Source organism: Bos taurus, chromosome 12, assembly GCF_002263795.3.
Source record: "Bos taurus isolate L1 Dominette 01449 registration number 42190680 breed Hereford chromosome 12, ARS-UCD2.0, whole genome shotgun sequence".
In the NCBI taxonomy this organism is placed as follows: domain Eukaryota; kingdom Metazoa; phylum Chordata; class Mammalia; order Artiodactyla; family Bovidae; genus Bos; species Bos taurus.
Genome location: NC_037339.1, coordinates 27,157,880 through 27,180,888, shown reverse-complemented (window position 1 = coordinate 27,180,888; position 23,009 = coordinate 27,157,880). Strand labels below are relative to the sequence as shown.

Sequence of the window (23,009 nt, the reverse complement as noted above, 5' to 3'; positions counted from 1 at the left end):
GCAGAAATTTTAAAATAAAGCTGGAAAGTTTTACTAGAAATGTAAAAATGCTCGCTACTAAGTTCAGGCTATTTCAAAAGATAATTATTTGTCTGATAGCTGACACACTAATTTGAGAGTTGTAATGTTTTATTTCTATCCATTAATATACATGCATAATTTTAAAGAGGAAACACTACTATTGAATTGAACATGAAAAAGATCCATTAGCTCCCTGTCTCTCATCATGACTGATTTCCATTCCTCAGAGACAACCACTTTCAACCTGTTAGCTTCTTCAGGCACTTTATTACCTTTATAAAAATGATAATTCTGTTTCCTGAATTTTAGTTGTTTTGGATATTATTCATTAACTCTCTTCCTTGGTTAGAGTTTAACTTTCTTACATGTACCTCCTCCACCTCTTCCAAGAACTTATATGCTCTGTCCTCTCAATATAGTTTTATCACAAATTTCATTAAATTAGTCATACCCTGCCACACGGTGTCCATGATTATATTTTCTCTCTGGTAAAACTTTTTTATTTCCTTGACACTGGTGATTACCTTTTCGTTTTAAAAGAATACATTAGAAGTATTTCATCTTTGCTAGAGATGTAACTCTCCTCTCAGCAGGTTCATTGAGCAGGTAATGTAGCCCCTCATTGTGTGTGCATGTGAGTTTTATTATCCTGTATTCTTGAAGACTCCTGAATTCCTCTGTTCTTCAGCATGGATTTATAATAGTTGTTCCTTAAGCTTACGAAGGTTTATACATTGTCATCACTGGGATTCCCTTCTTTCTCCTGTGTTACACTGTGTATATCCTGAAACTCAATTTTCCACTTAATATTTAGGACTCCTCCCATATTTTCAGGAAGTACATCCTCCAGTAACCTCATAAGGAAAAGTACCTCAATGATAAAATCTTTTGAAATGTTAAATGTCTGAAAATGTTTTTTATTATACCTACACCTTGATTGATAGTTTTGCCCAGATATATAATTCTACGTTGAATATTGTTTTTCCTCTGAATTTTGAAGGACTTGCTCCACTGTCTTCTAATTTTCACTGTTGCTTTGGGGAAGTATGTAATTTTTATTTGTGACTCTTTAAGTATAACCTATTTTTTCCTTTAGAAACTTTTAGTATTTTATTTTTGTCTAGTATTGTGAAATTTCATGAGGACATGTACTTTCAGGGAGACAGGTCTTTTTAATTTTATTGTCCTGGGCCCTTTCAATTGGAAATTTGTTTTATTCAATCCGAAGGACTTTTTCTTGAAATATTTTTAAATCATTTCCTTCCCTCTCTTTTCATTCTTTTCACCTTCTGGAGTTCCTACGAGTCTAGTACTCGAAGTCCTAATCCACTAACCTTTTTTTCCTGTATTTTATATCTTTTTGTTAACTTTTTATTCTTTCTGGGATATTTATTAAGTAGCAGCTTTCAGGTCTTCTGTTGAATTTTTGCCTTCTAATTTTATTTCCCAAGAACTCTTCATTCTCTGAATATTCTTGTTTTTAAAAGTATCCTTTCCAGAATGTAATTTCTTTTCTTATATGAATATTATGGTTTTAAATAGTTTTTTTTTTTTTTTTTCTGTTCTATTTGTTGTTTTGGAGTTTTCCTATTTAGTTGGCTTTGTTCTTTCCAATGATTAGGTTGAAAAGGCACAAACAATATTACTTGGAAGTTTATGTTTGTGGGAGCACCTTGTCAGCTATGGACTTGCGATACCTTGGTAGCAGCCCAAGTCTTTTATTGCAGGACCCTCAGTTGTATCTCTGAAGGTCCTTTCCAACAGACAGATCAGCTTTTCCAATTTTGTGCTTAAGGGGCATAGATATCCTGCTTTCTAACTTTCTGGGAGCTGAGTTTTGAAGGTTGCGGAGTACGTCAGTGCGTCAGCGTTCACGCAACTTTCCTCTTTTAGTATAGTCACCCATCTTTGCCCTCAGCAGTATGACTTATGAGCAACACCAGATTCTTTCCAGTTCAATTCTCCAGAGAGAAAATCTCTAGCTGTCATCTGTATTGAGAAAAAGATAATTGCAACAGAGAAGGTCAATTTTCCCTTTAAAAATTTATTTGCTTCTTCAACTCATCTTCCTATTTCAGCCCCTGCTCCTGCCCTTTAAGAAGAACTTCTTACTGCCATTTCCAGAGAATTTCAAAGGGCAGTAAGGTGGATGTCACCTTGCTCCTTGTTAGATTCTGTTCAGTAGACTCAAGATTGTTTTCTCAGGCATCGGAGGTCAGGTACCACTCAATCTTCAAGCTTCTTGATTTTGTTTCTGTCTTATGTTCTATCTCTGTTCTCATTCTTTTTGTCTTTGTGGGTTCTCTTCTTTGTTTGTTTCTTTACTTTTTAAAAAAAATGTGGTTTAAAAAGTGGAAGGATAGACTCTGTATTCAGTTTGCCTGTTTACTCAGAAGTCCTGGCCTGTGAGAACAGCAAGTGTTGCTTCTTGAAAATTTTGAACATTTGGGGAATTCTCTCCTTAGGCAACATGGAGGTAGTTTCATGCATCCAAGAAAAAATAATTTTGTGTTAAGTTGGAGATTAAAAAAAAAAACATGTCAAACTAATGACTGAAAACAAAGATGCAGATTCACAGATGTAGAGAACAAACTAGTGATTACCAGTGAGGAAGAGGGAAAAGGGGAGGGGCCACACACAGGCAGGGATTAAGAGGTGCAATCTATCATGTATGAAATCAACTACAAGGAGATATTGTACAACACAGGAAGTATAGCCAATATTTTATAATAATGTAAATGGAGCATAACCTTTAAAATTGTAAATCGCTATATTGTACAACTGTAACATATAGTACTGCATATTAACTCTGCTGCTGCTGCTACTGCTTCTGCTGCTAAGTCACTTCAGTCATGACCAACTCTTTGCGACCCCATGGAGTGTAGCCCACCAGGCTCCTCTGTACGTGGGATTCTCCAGGCAAGAGTACTAGAGTGGGTTGCTATGTCCTCCTCTAGGGGATCTTCCTGACCCAGGCATTGAACCTGCATCTCTCACATCTCCTGCATTGACAGACAGGTTCTTTACCACTAGCGCTACCTGGGAAGCCTACTCATTAACTGTACTTCCATTTTTTAAAAAAGAATAAGTGGGAGAGAGCCCATTTCACATGGGGTCTTGTAGGCCATGAGAAAATCTTTGGATTTTATTCTGAATGAAATAGAAAGCCATTAGAAGACCTTGTGGAATAGAGTCACATGAAGTGCTTTACCTTTTAAATGACTGCTGCTGATTGGTGGTGGGGGAATAAAAGCAGAATCAAGGACACAGATGAGATGCTTAGGCGATGGTCCATGTGAGTAATGAAGGTGTTTTGCGGGAAGGAGGGTGGCAACAGAAACTGGAAAATAGAAAGCATTCCGTCAGTGTCGGCTCTAGTGTCATCACTGCCTTTATTTCTTAGATTACTGATCCTCAAACAATTATACACCTAAGGATTGCCAGGGGTGCTTGCTTTAAGAACAAAGATCTACCCGCCCCCCACCCCCACCCTTGGGAGAATGATTTAATATGCTTTGAGCGTAGAGTGGTAGAATATACATCTTCGTTTTAAATGGTGAACTGATAATTCTGATGCAGGGTGTGCATAACTACTTATATTCCCTTTTTTATTGTTATTTTTCACAAACACAAAGTAAATGTGACAGAATGCTCCCTGCCTCCCCCCCCCCAACCCCCGCCCACCCCTTGCACACACCCACACTCACAAACACGAGGGAATTCCTGAAGCCATTCTCCAGTCATGTTTGACATGCCTACGGAGAAAGGGATGGTTTCGTTGGGAAGAAAATAGGGGCAGGACGGCAGAGGGGAGTACAGCCCCAGTCACTCTCCCCGCTTTCTATAAAGAGAGAGTAGAGTGGGGGGATAGACTTAAATTTTCCCCTAATTTTTCCTGGTACCTCTATGAATTCAGGCCTCCAAATGTGCCTCTGTTTTAAACAAACTTCAGAGGTGTCTTGAGAAAATTACCAATATAGGTACTGAAAACCAGAATCATGTTTCTTTCATGTGGTCTTGACAATGCAGCAGATTGTGTCTGACATGTTGTTAGTGACACAAAAGTTTGAAATATGGCTTAGACGTGTGATAAACTAGGCATGCTGCTTGGACCGCTCATTCTTACCGATAAGATGAATGAACTGAGCCTCACTCAAGCCAGTGATGTTTGTGTTTGACTTTTCCAGTGTATGTATGTGTGTGGGGGGGGGAAGAAATTTTGGTTTTTTAAATAAAAGCACTTCAGTTCAACATCACGTGATACTTTAGAAATTACTAAATTAGAAATCACACCTTTATCATTTCCCTAATCCATCCCCATTTCATGTTATGTTTAAATTTTGCCCTTTAGTCTCTAAGTTGTGTCCTACTCTTTTCAGCCCCATGGACTGCCCACCAGGCTCCTCTGTCCATGGGATTTCCCAGGCAGGAGTCCTGGAATGGGCTGCCATTTCCTTTTCCAGGGGATCTTCCCGACGTAGGGATAAAACCTGCATCTCCTACTTGTCAGGTGAATTCATTACCACTGAGCCACTTGGGAAACCCATAACTTCTTATAGCACTTTCCAGATCATTTTTAAATTGTCTTTTATAATTAATAATTTTAAGAATAAGAAGTATCTTTCACCCACTCTATAACACCAGTCCCACTCTTTATAGGTAACTAATATCAAGGTTTTGTGTATCCTCCTAGAAATTTTCCATATGTGTACAATTTCTTTTCTTTATTCAAATAGAAGCATGACATATACCTTGTTTTATGCACATTTTTTCTATATTATTTTTTCCTTTAGAACCATTAAATACATTTTTCTTTGAATAAGAAAACACATTTTAAAGTGACTCAAATATCACAAAAGGTGAAGCAGTGTAAAGTAAGGCTCCCTCCTACATTGTCCTGAATTGCCAGTTCCCCTCTCCAGAAGGAGCCACTTGTTACCCAGTTCTCGTGTACCCTTCTAGAGCTGCTCCATGCATGTACATGTATGTCATCCTTTAGGTTATGTGCTGTGTTTTAAAAATCGCTTGACACTTCTGTGCAACTAGGTCAGAAGCACTATTTGTAAGTAAAGGTGAGGGACCTCTCTGCTTGCCCAAAAGAGAAACAATGGGCCTGGGTTTAGGAAAACTGATGATCAAACAAGAATCCAAGCATATGAGCTCCCCAGACATGTGCAAGGAGGTGGGGGAGGTTTTTAGTTTAGCAGAAGCTTGGCCAGAAGAAATGGAGATGAAAGGAAATCTCTATGACCTTATCCTAGATCAGAAATAGATTAATATGCAAGAAATCATTCTCACTAATTGAAATTCTGGAACAAAAATGGACTGTCACCTGTAACCAGATAGAAGGTCTGGTCTCCTAGGCCAGCTCCATTTGATTTTGCTTATCATTACTGGTGATGTGCAGGTGGTGTCCAAACAGAAACCACATGGCAGCCTTTCTGAATGTAATACAAACTTGGCTAGTCTTTCTAAGTTAGATGGAAACAATTTTAGTATGACTTATAAGATACTTAGTGGAAATAGAGAATATCTTAATGAGGACAACATTTCCAGAAACAGCCTTTAAAAATTTCAGTTCAGTTCAGTTCAGTTCAATTGCTCAGTCGTGTCCGACTCTGAGGCCCCATGAACCACAGCACGCCAGGCCTCCCTGTCCATCACCAATTCCTGGAGTCCACCCAAATCCATGTCCATTGAGTCGGTGATGCCATCCAACCATCTCATCCTCTGTTTTCCCCTTCTCCCCCTGCCCTCAATCTTTCCCAGTATCAGGGTCTTTTCAAATGAGTCAGCTCTTCCCATCAGGTGGCCAAAGTATTGGAGTTTCAGCTTCAACATCAGTCCTTCTAATGAACACCCAGGACTGGTCTCCTTTAGGATGGACTGGTTGGATCTCCTTAGAGTCCAAGGGACTCTCAAGAGTCTTCTCCAACACCACAGTTCAAAAGTTTAATCAGAATGAAAGCAACAGGTGTGTGACACCTGTTATCTGACTAAAATTCTGAGATTACAAGTCTCAGTGGTACATACTCTTGGAGTTCATTCTTCCTTTGCTGGTACTCAGGTTATTGTTCATTTCTATGGGCAATAAAAGCTTAGGGTAGGGTGGGTTCCTATTTATATACGTTATCAAATACATTCTGTATTTGATGAAAATACAGAAATTGATGTCACATCAAAATACTGTAAGTACCTTGAATTCTAAGAGCTTACATTCCAATAGTGACCTGTTGCCTTGTAATTGTAGGTAATCACTATAAGAAAATAGGATTTGAAAATGACAAAGAGAAGTCCTTGATGGAAGCTTGAATTCTAATTGCCTCCTGGATCAGACAGTTTTCCTAACAGGATTGTCTAAAGAGGTTATTGACTTACTTTTCTAACTTTTCAAACCAGCCCATAAATCATAGGGAAGAATATATACAGAGTTTTTATTTCTTAAGCCAAAGAGTGAGTGAGAAAGAGAGAGAAAGATTAAAACATTAGTTATTGATTTTTTGGCAGGCAAAATTAATGGTGATTTCTCCTCCTCTACATTTAAACCCACGTCCTAAGTATAACCTTTCTTTCATTGTAAAGCCTGAGAAACACATGCAGAACCTTGGGACTACTTCTTTGATTGAACCAATTAAGTCAAAGTATTATTCTTCATAGGCGATTGGATTGGTATTTGGACTGCTGCTGTGAAGTTTTCCACCTTGACTATTCCCTTTGGGAGCTCTAGTTCAGCTGAGAGTCGCCCTTCTCTCCTCAGGGAACCAGTTTTAGAAGGAAACCTGATTAGAATAGACAAACTGGCTGGTGAAGTCCACGGACACCTTCTAAGTATTTATATGTGACAGATATGATATTCGATTACTTTTGCCCCAATATGCTTACTAGAAGTGATGCATACGCCTGATACAATTTTCCTTATATGCATATATTAATGGGCACAGGAAAAAGACTTTGAAATACATTCCATTGTTTCCAAGTCACTTTTATGGAAGACTTTGTTGTTTTGCTATTTATGTTTTCTCTTTCAGAAGATCTGTGAAAATGGGTTGAGATTTATGTGAAGTAGTGCTTGGAAAACAGACCTGTTTACAGCAATAAAATGGAAAAGAGGGGCTTGTGTCCAGTTGTCCACATAATCTGTGCTAGTGGTCTTCTTGTTCCTATAGTTGCTCACCTGTTACACTCATTCTTTTCAAGTACTTTCTGTCCATGGTTCATAAGTTTAAGCAGGCATATTCAGGTTTGATATAAAGATGCATTCCGACATCTAATGGGCGTTAATCTCACTGGGATGATTCATAGGTAAAACATTGCTGGTATCTGGAAACAAGCTTTGGGCCAAATATAAGCCAGCAGAGCAACCCATCATTTTTCTCTGAAATGGTGAGACCTGGCCCCATTCAATTTCTTAAGCAGTTTCTCCACATTCATGAGATACCAAACCAATTGTGAAAGTCAAGATCTTGGGCCCAGTTGTCCTTGGCTAAAGTTGTTTGTGGGTCCAACTGGTGTTTTAGGCTGTGGTTGAGTAGACAGTTAGAGTGAGCACCTTGGAAATACCTACCGCTTGACTTTCTGTGCTGCAGCTCCTCTAAGCAAAACAGGGAAATATGAGCCTCCTCTGTTTGGAGCTGGCTTTCACTATGGCCAGTGTTTGGCCAAGCCTCTCATGTTTCAAATGAGCCACTGTATGCTGTAGGTAGATCTCAGTCGCGAGCTAAACTAAACTCATCTCCTTCGTGGAATGGAAATAAGCCCATTACTGTTAGGTTATGCCCAGCATCATGGTTCTTGCTAACCTGACCAAATTCAGAGGTGTTCAGTGTATCTACCCTTTATGTGCCAGCCCCTGCATTGGAGAAAGTTGGTGTCTCTGTTTTTATCGATGGTAATAAATAATTTCTAGTATTATTTATTCTATACTGAAATAATTTCTTTATTAAAAAAATAATTCCATTGGATCATCGAAAAAGCAAGAGTTGCAGAAAAAAACATCTACTTCTGTTTTATTGACTATGCCAAAGCCTTTGACTGTGTGGATCACAAGAAACTATGGAAAATTCTTCAGGAGATGGGAATACCAGACCATCTGACCTGCCTCCAGAGAAATCTGTATGCAGGTCAAGAAGTAACAGTTAGAACTGGACATGGAACAACAGACTGGTTCCAAATTGGGAAAGGAGTACATCAAGTCTGTATATTGTTACCCTGCTTATTTAACTCATATGTAGAGTACATCATGAGAAATGCTGGGCTGGATGAAGCACAAGCTGGAATCAAGATTGCAGGGAGAAATATCGATATCCTTAGATATGCAGATGACACCACCATTATGGCAGAAAGCAAAGAAGAGCTAAAGAGCTTCTTGATGAAAGTGAAAGAGCAGAGAGAAAAAGTTGGCTTAAAACTCAACATTCAGAAAACTAAGATCATGGCATCCGGTCCCATCACTTCATGGCAAATAAATGGGGAAACAGTGGAAACAGCGACAGACTTTATTTTGGGCTCCAACATCACTTCAGATGGTGACTGCAGCCAAGAAATTAAAAGATGCTTGCTCCTTGGAAGGAAAATTATGACCAACCTAGACAGCATATTAAAAAGCAGAGACATTACTTTGCCAACAAAGGTCCTAGTCAAAGCTATGGTTTTTCCAGTAGTCATGTATGGATGTGAGAGTTGGACCATAAAGAAAGCCGAGCACCAAAGAATTGATGCTTTTGAACTGTGGTGTTGGAGAAGACTCTCGAGAGTCCCTTGGACTGCAAGGAAATCAAATCAGTCCATCCTAAAGGAAATCAGTCCTGAATATTCATTGGAAGGACTGATGCTAAAGCTGAAACTCCAATCCTTTGGCCACCTGATGCAAAGAACTGACTCATTTGAAAAGACCCCGTTGCTAGGAAAGATTGAAGGCGAGAGGAGACGGGGACAACAGAGGATGAGCTTGTTGGATGGCATCACTGGCTCAGTGGACATGAGTTTGGGTAGACTCCGGGAAGTGGTGATGGACAGGGAGGCCTGGTATGCTGCCGTCCATGAGATCGCAAAGAGATGAACATGCCTGAGCGACTGAATTGAACTGAAAATAATTTCTAGTAAATATCTGGACTTGTTTTATTAATAGATTTTTTCCCTCTGAAATAAAATATCAGTTTCATTATTGCCAGCATATTTATTTTATTGACACTAATCTTTCTGTAAGTTTCATTGATCCTATATTCTTTTCACATGTTTTGTTATGCAGTTCATTCTGTCCATAGTTATAATTTTTGCCTTTGTTTCTGCTCTGGTTGAGATCTAGATAATTGTTTGTTTCGTGTTAATTCCTTAAAATAGTTTGCTTAGAAAATTCTCATTCACATTCACATTGGATACTCTATTCATATATGCTCCCTGAAGACATTCTGTAAATGATGCTTAATATTTATAAAATACATTTTGCTTTGGTTCAAATCTCAGAGACCTATGAAATAAGAAAGACCCTTAGGTGTATTGCCAGACCATCAGTATCTTAGCTGAGTTTCAAATACTGATCTGTGTCTCAAACCTTGTCTTATTTCCGGGCTTTCAGTTGACTGTGTACCTTTGACTTTACATGTGATTCTTCTTATGTTGTGGAAGAGGAAATCATACTCCCTGGTCTTTCTGCCTTTCATACCCTCCATGTCACTTCCGGGCACTGACAGGTATCACCTGTGAAATGAGAGTGAGAAACGAGGGGATCCAGACATCTACTTGTAACTATGGGCCCCAGTGATATCAATGCACCACTGCACCTTGACTTGCCTTTCAGTCTAGATACTGGGGTTGTTGCTGAGTCTTCTCCTTTCTTCATTGTCACCTCATCCAAATGATTATTTCCTTTAAAATGCCTCTGATACCTTTCTTTCCCTCCATTCCTGCTGTCACTCCATTGGTAGGAGGCCTATTCACCGTATGTCTTAAGTATTTCAATAGCCTCTTATTCATTTAAAAACATTTTTCTGAATGCCTTCTAGTGTCAGGCTCAGATCCCTGGGGATACAAGTCTGTGGAAGACAGCACATGTTTAGGAAGAGCTCTCAGGCTATGGTGATGGTAAACATGAAAACAGAAAAAAACATAATACAGTTTGGTTTAGGAATGGCTGGCTACCCATTGCAGTATTCTTGCCTGGAGAATTCCGTAGAAGGGGAGCCTTGTGGGCTACAGTCGATGGGGTCACGAAGAGTTGGACACAACCGAGTGACTAACACACACACACAGGCACATTATAAATAGTACTGTAATTGTTGCTATTATCAAATAATATTTATATTATTAATAATAGCAATAATAGTAATATTTTTCTCTACTATAAATTCTGTTATCATCGTGGGAAAACTCAGTGTCCATATGGTGGACTAATAATTCAAATATTTATTCTTTCTTGAGTTTGAATTCCAGTTGCCTTCATCTCCATTCTGTTTGATCGATCGTTGCCATTATCATGCTCTGTTTTTTGCCCTTATCTAGAATTTTCACATTGTAGTCATTGCTAACTCGAATATTCACTCTATCACTTAACCAACTAAGCAACTTTCTTCTATTCTTTTCTCTTCCATCCTTCTGTTCTTCCACCATCTCATTCTTTCTTACCTTTTTCCTTCCATTTTTTTCTTTCTCCCAATTCCAATAGTTCCTTATCATTGCTCAGTTATATTTTTAGTTTTTCCTTACCCATCTCCCTTTCACAACTCTCCCCAGAATCTAGAGTTACTGTTTTCATACATCCCTTCCTCCACAGCTTTGCCATTCTCAACATGTGGCCGCTTTGATTTAAGGAATAGAGAGCCCATTAGGAAATAATTGCTTCTTACATACTCACCCTCTCTCTTTAAAATCAGAGAAAATCTGTTTCTCCTCCTCTGAAAATCTAACCTCTTTGTCTCATTTCTTTCTGAGTCCTCTTATTTCCAATACTTTTAGTTACTCCATGTTCATCATTTTTTTTTCCCTCAGATATCTCTCTTAGTCAATCTGAGCTGCTAAATCAAAATACCACAGACTGGGTACCTTATGAACAGCAGAAATTTATTTCTCATGGTTTTGGAAGCTGGGAAGTCCAAGATCAAGGTGCCAGTACGGTTAGGTTCTGGTGAAGGCCCTCTTCTGGTTTACAGACTGCTGATTCCTTACCGTGCCCTCACATGGCTGAAGGGGTTAGGGAGTTCTCTGCAGTCTCCTTTTGAAGAACATTAATCCCATTTGTGAGGACTCTACCCTCATGGCCTAAGCACCTCCCAAAGGTCCCACTTCCTCAAACTATCACATAGGGCCTTAGAATTTCAACACACACATTGTCAGGGTGGAGCGGCGGGGCACACAAATATTCATCAACGGCAGTGCATTCAGCATCATTGCTGTGTAACAGATGGTCTCCAAACTTAAGACAGGAAGGGGATTATCTCACAATTTATGTGGGTTAGGAATTTGGATGCAGTTTTAGGTTACTCGGAATGCTGTAATTAAGGTGTCACACAGGGGTGCGATGGTCTCATCTGAGGCCAAGGGACAGGCATTTCCCAAGTTCCCGCCTCAGAGTGGACTTTAGGTCCTCATGGACTGTTGGACTTAGGATCTTAGCTGCTCATCACACAGGCTTCTCCATAGGGTGATTTACAAGCTGGTAGAAGACTTACCCCCAGAGCAAGTAGGGGAGAGAGAACAAGCAAGATGAGTCGTCAGTTTTTTATAACCTAATCGAGAATTGACATCCCGTCACTTTACCATATTCTGTTCATTAGAAACAAGTCATTAGGTTCAGCTCACATCAGAGGAAAGAAGATCACACAGGGAGTGTGGGGGCCAGGAGGTGGGGATCATCAAGGGCCACTTGAGAAGCTGGCTTCTGCAAGATCACACTGATGACACATGATTACTACAGGGTGACACACGCCTTTTTGGTTGAACTTCTTTTAACCAAGTTCTTTCAGTCCAAGCCCACTGTTTCCAATTCTTCTTCACCCTGCTTCTGTCTCTACTACTGTTCTTATGTGGCTTCACTAAAGTCACCAATGACTACCTCATTGCCAGACCAAAGAAGGAGTATTTTTGTCCTTAGATTATTTCTGATTTTCTGCAGAATCTGACAATTTGACATAGCCTCTCATTCCTTCTCTAACCTCTTCCCTCTTGGTTAGCTCATTTCCTAGTCTTCTCCGCCTTCATTATCATCTTACATGATAAGATCGCTCAGGGTTTCTCAGCCCTCTTTCTACCCTTCCTGAGAAACCCCTTTCACATCCTTGGCTTCACTGCCCTACACATACTCATGACTCCAGCCCAAATTTCTCTTTTGTCCTTAAGGCATGTATATTCTAATAAACTGCTTAGTGACTACCCCAACCTTGCCAGTGCAAATTTAACATGTCTCCATAACTTAGCCCCCACACCCAGGCTCCTGTGTTTCTCTCTTGATGGACTGTACTCTCGCCAATTCTGTCTCTCCAGCCGTGATTTTGGGAGTCAGTCTACGCTCCTCTCTCTCACTTCCACAGCAAGGTACTGAGTGCCATCCACTTCACACCCTCTGCTGTTACATTAACTGGTCCCTGCTCTCTGTCTCCACTGCTGTTCTTGCCTGTTCAGCCCCTTATCATTTCTCTTCTGGGTTATTAATCCATCTCTCCGCCCTCCAACCCCTCCCTTCCAATCTAGCCTTGGCACAACTGTCTAAGTGATCTTCCTAAGATGCGAATATGGTCATATCATTGCCCTGCTTTAAAAGCCTCCCTGTCTTCTTGGATCAAATCTGAATGCCACAGCATGCAGTGATCTGGCCTGTGTGCCACTCTCCTCCTACTTGCCCCTCCTAGTCTACTGCGAGTACTCTTCTCCAGCTGTACTGAGCTACTTTGATTCCCCCACTACACCTTGTTTTCTTACCTTTTTTCTTGGGCACATGCTCCTCATTTTGTATTAAATGACCTTCCCCTATGAGACTAGCTAACTGCTACTCTTCTGGAGGCCCAGCTTAACAGTCACCTCCAGGAGCCCTTCTTGGAGATGTTTCTGCCAGTCAGACTCATTTTACTTCCCTCATTTTATGTTCCCATCACCTCTATGCAAACCCAAATTACAGTGCTATTCCATTAGCTTATAAATACTGATTCCTAGAATGTGAGCCTGTAAACTCCTTCCAGGCAGGTACAGATGTTTTACCTTTGAGCCTTCCACAATGCCTGGTACATAGAAGACATTGAATAAATGTTTGATGAGTGAATAAATATTCATTCAAAGCCCTCAAGCCAAACTGACATTCCCTGCATACTCACCATACCTTTCTATCTTCTTCCCTGAATTCTAACTTTTTTTCCACTCCCACACTGGAAATTAGGAGTAACTTGTAAACAAAGGTGCTTTTGGTAGGGAAAAGCATTACGATATTTAAATTGGAAAATTAACAGTTGGAAAAGAAAAAGAAAAAAAAGAAGAAAAAAAAAAGAAAAAGAAAAAAAAAGAAATAAAAAAATAAGAATAAAATAAAATAAAATAAAAAATTAACAGTTGTTATTGTTTTTGTTTTAATACACGCAGGACTCAAGAGAAAATAAAATTCAAATTTCTGCTTTGGCAATGTAAGTATATACATGTATAGTTAATGTATCTCATATGCATATATAAAAAATAATAAGTCATCAGTCAGTGGACAATACAGAATAGTTTGGAAGTCCCCTAAGAGGGGAGAGAGGTCAGCACTGGTCATCATTACTAGACAACCACAGAGGTGAAATACCATCTTGGCTGAGCATTGACCACCGGGTCTGGTGGGTAAAGAGAGGGGACATCATGGTTGTGGGTGAGACTGAGGGCGATGGGCCTTTCAGAAAGGGTTTGTTTTAGGGGTGGACTAAAATAAGGTCATATGAAAGAGAGGTTTGACTATTGCCTTATTCAAATTTTGACTTGATCATGTAGTTAAAAGAAAAGCTGTTGAAATGTATGAACTGAAACACACTAATATGCTCAAAGTACTATTGTAATCTTCTCTGGCAGGTCAGGGAGCCAGATATGTTCATAGAGTCATGGCCGCTTCATTTCTATTTTTGAGAAAAATTTACAAATACTACTTAAAAATTTAATATGTAACTAGTAGAACTCATGCTGTGAAAGTGCTGCACTCAATATGCCAGCACATTGGGAAAACTCAGCAGTGGCCACAGGACTGGAAAAGGTCAGTTTTCATTCCAATCCCAAAGAAAGGCAATGCCAAAGAATGCTCAAACTACCGCACAATTGCACTCATCTTACACGCTAGTAAAGTAATGCTCAAAATTCTCCAAGCCAGGCTTCAGCAATATGTGAACCGTGAACTTCCGGATGTTCAAGCTGGTTTTAGAAAAGGTAGAGGAACCAGAGATCAAATTGCCAACATCCACTGGATCATGGAAAAAGCAAGAGAGTTTCAGAAAAACATCTATTTCTGCTTTATTGACTATGCCAAAACCTTTGACTGTGTGGATCACAATAAACTGTGGAAAATTCTGAAAGAGATGGGAATACCAGACCACCTGATCTGCCTTTTGAGAAATCAATATGCAGGTCAGGAAGCAACAGTTAGAACTGGACATGGAACAACAGACTGGTTCCAAATAGGAAAAGGAGTATGTCAAGGCTGTATATTGTCACCCTGCTTATTTAACTTCTATGCAGAATACATCATGAGAAATGCTGGACTGACACCACCCTTATGGCAGAAAGTGAAGAGGAACTCAAAAGCCTCTTGATGAAAGTGAAAGTGGAGAGTGAAAAAGTTGGCTTAAAGCTCAACATTCAGAAAATGAAGATCATGGCATCTGGTCCCATCACTTCATGGGAAATAGATGGGGAAACAGTGTCAGACTTTATTTTGGGGGGCTCGAAAATCACTGCAGACGGTGACTGCAGCCATGAAATTAAAAGACGCTTATTCCTTGGGAGGAAAGTTATGACCAACCTAGATAGCATATTGAAAAGCAGAGACATTACTTTGCCAACAAAGGTTCGTCTAGTCAAGGCTATGGTTTTTCCTGTGGTCATGTATGGATGTGAGAGTTGGACTGTGAAGAAGGCTGAGTGCCGAAGAATTGATGCTTTTGAACTGTGGTGTTGGAGAAGACTCTTGAGAGTCCCCTGGACTGCAAGGAGATCCAACCAGTCCATTCTGAAGGAGATCAGCCCTGGGATTTCTTTGGAAGGAGTGATGCTAAAGCTGAAACTCCAGTACTTTGGCCACCTCATGCAAAGAGCTGACTCATTGGAAAAGACTCTGGTGCTGGGAGGGATTGGGGGCAGGAGGAGAAGGGGACGACAGAGGATGAGATGGCTGGATGGCATCACTGACTCGATGGACATGAGTCTGGGTGAACTCCAGGAGTTGGTGATGGACAGGGAGGCCTGGCATGCTGCAATTCATGGGGTCACAAAGAGTCGGACATGACTGAGTGACTAAACTGAACTGAACTGAGTAGAACTCAGGTCAAACCCAATGCTGTTGTAGTGAACCAGAATCGGGGAAATACTGTGTAAAATAAGCAGCAACCCAATTGCATCCAGCTCTACTTTTTGTATGAAAATATTCTAAAATAATCCCCTTTTATCAATTAAAATTTTTGTCTCCTACTTATTTTTATTCTATTTGACATAGCACTTAGTTACAGAGTGATTTTTTTTTGGTAATGAATATGTCTGGTGAATTATCTAATTTTAAATGAGTGGAAATCTATTTCTTCCTACTCCAATTCTTTTTGCCTAGTGGAGGAAAAAAAAAAAACAGTTTAATTTTGATAACATTTAAAAAAATAACAAATTGGAATTAATAAAGGTTTTTCTAATATATCCACATTGAATATAGCTCTAAAGAAAGGAGAGAAATTTTGTGTTTATATTCAATACAATGTACCTACATCTTTGCTTTAATTTAAGGGACAAAGGACCTTGGATTATTTTTCAAAAATAGCAACCTCGGATAGTCATTTTTTCAATAGAACTCTATTATATCATTCTCATTTTTCAATTGAGTTTCTGTTGAGTTGAATTTTATAGCATTAATTACCAACCTGTCTGAGTTGGATTCATTAAAAAAAAAAACAAAAACCTCTAAGTACACACCTGACAAGCTATATACATTAATCTTGGGCTTTATTTCTTTTAAACCACTGGTATAGGTGGGAAACCTCTAAATATTGATTGCCTCTTGGGGTGTGGGGTTGATATGAGGTAGGAATAATTTCCTGCAAATGGAAAGAGTCAATTAACTTTTATAACGACTCTTCAATTAAAATAAAAATAGAATTCTTTGGGGATAAATCTAACCAGGAAAATCACTTCACTGTAAATAGACCAGTCAATTTTATAGAAAAAAAAGCCTCTAGCACCTAGCATTCATTCCCGTATCTATTGATTTATTTATTCAACCAATATTTGCTGAGTACTTATGATGTCCAAGGCATATTGTGTCCATCAATTACATTTTATACACACAGTGTTATGAATGAGTTTGGCAACAGAGCAAGTAAAACAAGAACTGGTAATAGTACTACTACCGCAGCAGCAGCCGTCAATGCCTGTGAGTCTCTAATGTGCCAGGCATTACTCGAGAAGCCTCATTGTCAAGACTGCTTTCACCAATGTGGCAAGAGAGAGATCCCAATGTCCATTTTACAGACAAAGTATTGAGACATTTATGCTTATCATGAGGCCGTCAAATGTGTATGTAGTGGTATAAAAAAAAAAAAAGGTCAAAGTTTTCATTTCCTGTTCAGAGAGATGTCATTATCAAAGTAATGATAAACAAAGAGAGGACTTGAAAAAACCTGAAATAAGAGTATCCTTATTCTCAAAACCCAAAGAACATGAAAACTAGAGCAAAAATCAGGATTACATCAACAGTTAGTTTTTGCCTTTTATCTTCTAAACAGATTCGTTGTTAGTGGGGAAGAGGTAAGTAGAAGTGAGAAGAAAAATGAAGACAAAAGTGATGTTTGGTTCTAACCTGCTTCCCTTTGATTTAATTTGACAATGTTTTCTTCGTTTTTTATTTTAGTTTTAAATATCATGCATTGACCCCCTAACAGGGCTTAATTTTCTTTCTCCACCAACACACACCTATACACTTTCTTTACCTCAGCTTCTCCAGAGTCATAATAGATTTATACTATGTATTTAGTTTTTATATTTTTATGACTATAGATATTGCTTATAGCCAAGTCACAGAATGTATTATAATAAGATTTATTTCCAGTAATTAAATTTTTCTTTGTAGTAGTTACAATTGTTTCTTTTGCTTTGTATGTGCCTATTGCTTAATTGTTCCCAAATTCTCTGGGAAGTAAAAAAAAAAATTTCTACATATTTTAGTTCAGTTCAGTCACTCAGTTGTGTCTGACTCTTTGCTATCCCATGGACTGCAGCACACCAGGCCTCCCTGTCCATCACCAACTCCCAGAACTTGCTCAAGCTCATGTCTATCAAGCCGGTGATGCCATCCAACCATCTCATCCTCTGTTGTCTCCTTCTCCTCTGGCCTTTAATCTTTCCCAGCATCGGGGTCTTTTCCAACAAATCATTTCTTCACATCAGGTGGCCAAAATATTGGAGTGTCGGCTTCAGCATCAGTCCTTCCAATGAATGAATATTCAGGACTGATTTCCTTTAGGATTGACTGGTTTGATCTCCTTGCAGTCCAAGGGACTCTCAAGAGTCTTCTCCAACACCACAGTTCAAAAGCATCAATTCTTCGGCTTTCTTTATACTCCAACTCACACATCCATACATGACTACTGGAAAAACCATAGCTTTAACTAGACAGACCTTTGTCGGTAAAGTAATGTCTCTGCTTTTTAATATGCTGTCTAGGTTGGTCATAGCTTTTCTTCCAAGGAGTAAGTGTCTTTTAATTTCATGGCTACAGTCACCATCTGCAGTGATTTTGGAGCCCCCCAAAATAAATCTCTCACTCTTTCCATTGTTTCCCCATCTATTTGCCATGAAATGATGGGGCCAGATGCTATGATCTTAGTTTTTCGAATGTTGAGTTTTAAGCCAACTTTTCACTTTCCTCTTCCACTTTCATCAAGAGGCTCTTTAGTTCATCTTAGCTTTTGAAATGCCGTAAGTGTGGTGTCATCAACATATCTGAGGTTATTGATATTTCTCCTGGCAATCTGGATTCCAACTTGTGCTTCATCCAGCCTGGCATTTTGCATGATGCATTCTGCATAAGTTAAATAAACAGGATGACAATATACAGCCTTGATGTACTCCTTTCCCAATTTGAAATCTGTCTGTTGTTCCATGTTCGGTTTTAACTGTTGCTTCTTGAACTGCATAGAGATTTCTCGGGACGCAGGTAAGGTAGTCTGGTATTCCCATCTTTTGAAGAATTTTCCACAGTTTCTTGTGATCCACACAGTGAAAGGCTTTGGCATAGTCAATAAAGCAGAAGTAGTTGTTTTTCTGGAACTCTTTTGCTTTTTCTATGATCCAATGGATGTTGGCAATTTGGTCTCTGGTTCCTCTGCCTTTTCTAAATCCAGTTTGAACGTCTGGAAGTTCTTGGTTCATGTACTGTTGAAGCTTGGCTTGGAGAATTTTACAAACCATGTAAACTAGTTCTACCTCTACCTACTCTGGATGCATCTAGAAATTTCTATTTGTCTCCAATGTTCTGAAATTTAAAACTAATGTGACTTAGTGTAAGACATTTCCCAGCCTTTGGTAAATTCATTAAATCAGAAAATTTAAATTCATTAAATCAGAAAATCACAATCCTGCATTTTGAGTATTTATTATTACTTGGCCTCTTGTGTCTTCTCTCTGTTCTCTCTTCTGAGATTTTTATTTTTATGTTTTTCTGACTGTGCTGACCCTTTATTTTTTTTATTTTTATCTTCTACTTTCCCTCACTTTATCTTTTCCTTCTAGTTTCTTGAAGATTGTATTCCACCATTTTATAGGGTTTTGTATTTCTGCTGTCATGAATGGCTAAAACTGTTTATCAACTTCTATCAACAATCTATCAAAATTTCCATTGTCCCATACTTTTACCAATGATTGGTACTCTGTAAGAATCTTTTTTATTCTAATTTCATCAGTGTAAAGGGATCTCTTATTGTTTTAGTTTAAATTTACCTAATGATTAGTGAGGATAAACACTTCTATATTTTTAGCCATTGAGATTTTCCTATCATATTTTTTATTGTCTTAGTGTTTATTTTTGTTGAAGTGGAGGTTCGAGAGAGGGCACATGTATCCTTATGGCTGATTCACCTTGTTGCATGGCAGAAACCAACACAATACTGTAAAGCAATTATCTTCCAATTAAAAATAAATTTTTAAAAAGTAACTAGGAAAGTATAGACCTTTTCAAAGAGCAGTTGCCTTGCCTCGTCCCCAAGTTCTCTAGCCCCATACGTTATTTCTTCAAAGTGCGTGTGACTTCCTAACATTGCATTTGTTATTTGTTTATTGCATTCTTTTTAACTAAAACTCTTACTGAAATGCACTTCCCTTGAGGGTGGAAGACTTTTACTGTTTTCCTCACTTTTGTATTTCAGTGCCTAGAAAACAGTGACAAAGTACTTGATAGGTGAGCAGATAATCTTTATTAAGTAAATACATGATGGAATAAGTAAAGAAAACTGTAAAGTCTTATTTGAGAACATAACACAAAACTTGAATCAATGAGATGGCAGATTGTGTTCTTATTTGGGAACACTGACACATTTTAAGGTCATTTTTCCTACCACATTGAAAGAAGGAAGGAAGTTCCAAAAATAGAATATGGATATCATTTTTAGGCTGATGCAGTCATCTTAGACAGTGTAAAATCAGGACTAAGGTAGTAGTAGAGATACAGAGTGAAAATGTCAGGCAAAGAGCTATTTTAGCAAGAAAATCCAGCAAGACTTGTTGTGTTGTATTGCATAGCATACATCCACAATTTTATTTTATTAAAAAATTACTTATGTTTTTCCTAATGAGGGATATCTCAGTTGCCTTCAACTGCCTACCTCTGTAAGTAATGCTATGTTGATAATCTTTAGGTAGGATCCCTCATAGACTTGTGGGATAATGTCTCTGAGTTGCTAATACTGAAATATGAGCTACAATATATCTGAATATATAAATATATGTGAATTTTTTCTGAGGCTAAAACAGTTTATACTTCTATCAGCAATCTATCAGAATTCCCATTGTCCCATATCTTTACAAATGTTTGGTACTGTGTAACAATCATTTTTATTCTAATTTCATTGGTATAAAGAGATCCCTTATTATTTTAGTTTACATTTATCCAATGATTAGTGAGGATAAACATGTCTGTATTTTTAGCCATTGAGATTTTCCTCAGCTTACTCATAGCCTTTTGCATGTTTCTATTCAATTATCTACCTTTGTCTTGTTGATTTTGGAAGTTGTTTGTGTGGTTAATAATTGTATCTTGTTTTTTGGTATCTTTCAGTCTGTCACATATCTGTTAATGTTGCCCATGATTTCCACTGTACAAAAAAAATTAAAATCTTTTCATTCCTGAATTCAATAGAAATAATGGAATCTTGGCTGGCAGGTGACAGTACTTAATCACCGCAAGTAAGATGGACAGGTTACCATAATGGATGGCAGAACAAAAACGTCATCACAGCAGTCTTAACCCACAGAGATTATCAACATTAACTGTTTGTGTTGTTTCTAGACTGGAATACTTGAGCAGTGTATTTAGTTTCTTAAGGCTGCTGTAATAAAGTACCACAATGTGGGTGGCTTTAAACAACAGAAATTTATTTTCTCCCAGTTCCTAGGTCTAGAATCTGAAGTGAGATGTAGACAGCTCCACGTTGTCTCTCGAGGGGAGAGTCTGTTCCATGCTTCTTTCTTGGCTTCGGGTGTTGCCAGCAATCAATCTGGCCATTTCTTGGCATGTTGATGCATCATTCTAATCTCTGCCTCCTTCATCCTATAGCATTTTCCCTGTGTTTCTGTGTCTCCCCATTCCTTTCTTTTTGGCCACACTGTGCGGCAGGGAGGTTCTTGGTTCCCCAACTAGGGATCGAACCCGTGCCCTCTGCAGTGGAAACTCAGAGTCTGAACCACTGAAGTATCAGGGAAGTCCCTCTTCTTTCATTTTAGAATAATATCATTCACATTAGATTAAGGACCTATGCCACTCCAGTGTGACTTCATCTTAACAAAATTTTAATTAAACTGCAACAGCCTTATTTCCAAAAAAACAAGTCACATTCATATATATCAGAGGTTAGGTCTTCAATATATATTTTCGCAGGATACAACACTCAGTGCACAACTGACAGCTTATTAAAGTCTTGTTTGATGTATGTAAGAAGCTAAGAAGCTCCAAGTGTGTTATAAGAAGCCTGACTTGAATCACCACGGGGAGTTGTGGTTCTTTAATCAATTCCAACACTTAAGCCAACTGACAAATCGAGAGTCTTAAGTGAAGGGAAGGTGACATCCTCTTGAGAAGGAACCCTACTACAAAGCCAAAAATGGTTGCTTCTTCTCAGCTGTTGCTAAAGGGACTTGTGGCCAATTGCCAGGATAGGGTCATCATGCATCGAGGAAGGGAAAAGAATCATGCTCAATTGTCATAGGAAACAGCTGAAAATCTTCAGATCTGAATTACAAATGGTTCTGCATTATTCGTTGGCACCAACTGAAAATGGATGGCTGTAGCACTAGAGCTGCATTCAGATGGCCTTGAAGGAGAGTGGTGAAGAAGAGTTCTCCCATTTGTTTTAACTTTGAGCTGTGTATTTGATGGTTAAATTTTTCTTAAAGGAGAGATGGCCAAAGTACAGATATACATATTTTCCTGGTTGTGACCAACGGTTTGGCTTGGTGGTTGGAGACTTGGAAGAATTAAAAACATTTGTGAGAAGGAGGTCTCGGGAAGAAATGTGGACTTATATCTCCTTTTAGATACTAAGTGTGAAGATACTTTTGTTTCACACGAATGCTCAGCAAAGGGCAACTCAGAAGAGAAGGCTCTTAATACATAAGTGGACAAGATGACTTGTTTTGTTGATATCAATCAGCCTTTTTTCCTATCTGACCTAGAAACTGAAACTGCTACCTGGCCATTTTGGGCTCTTAATGACATTGAATAAATAGGCAAAAATGATGACTTTAGAGGCTGGAGTGATTGATCCCGACAATGAAAGGGAAATCATGTTGCCTACATGAAAAGAACTCATCTGTAATTCCAGAGATCCTCTGGTCTGGCTCTCAGTCCTCCCATGTCCTTTGATAAAAGTCAGTGAATCCACACAAATACTTGTTCATGATTGTTCACAGTAGTATTATTCATAGTAGCCAAAAGGAGGAACAAACTGCATGTCCATCAGCTGATTAACAGATAAAATATAGAGATTTTTTGTTTGTGGTATATTGTGATATATTTCATACTGAATGAAATAGTATTTAAGCATGAAAAGGAATGGAGTACTAATGCATGTTACAACATGGATGAAACTTGAAAACATGATGTTAAGTTAAAAAAAAAAAAACAGACACACAAAAATCCCACCTATTATATGACTTCATTTATATGAAATCTCCAGAATAGGCAAATCTGTACTTTGGCCACCTCATAAGAAGAGTTGACTCATTGGAAAAGACTCTGATGCTGGGAGGGATTGGGGGCAGAAGGAGAAGGGGATGACAGAGGATGAGATGGCTGGATGGCATCACTGACTCAATGGATGTGAGTTTGAGTGAACTCCAGGAGTTGGTGATGGACAGGGAGGCCTGGCGTGCTGCGGTTCATGGGGTCACAAAGAGTTGGACACGACTGAGGGACTGGACTGAACTGAACTGAACTGAACTGATAGATATATAGGGAGTATATTAGTGGTTACCTAGGATTGGGTGACTTGGAAAATCCCATGGACGGAGGAGCCTGGAAGGCTGCAGTCCATGGGGTCGCTAGGAGTCGGACACAACTGAGCAACTTCACTTTCACTTTT

At 38.8% G+C, this 23,009-nt stretch overlaps 1 long non-coding RNA gene across 1 annotated transcript in view; it reads left to right on the top strand.

The window, feature by feature from the left end:
• Nucleotides 1-13,689, top strand: part of LOC132346704 (uncharacterized) — a 48,464-nt gene extending 34,775 nt beyond the window's left edge. Inside the window, exon 3 of the long non-coding RNA XR_009496620.1 lies at nucleotides 13,582-13,689. This is a non-coding gene — a long non-coding RNA (uncharacterized lncRNA). The remainder of the gene's footprint in view (nucleotides 1-13,581) is intronic.
• Nucleotides 13,690-23,009: the final 9,320 nt, after the last annotated feature.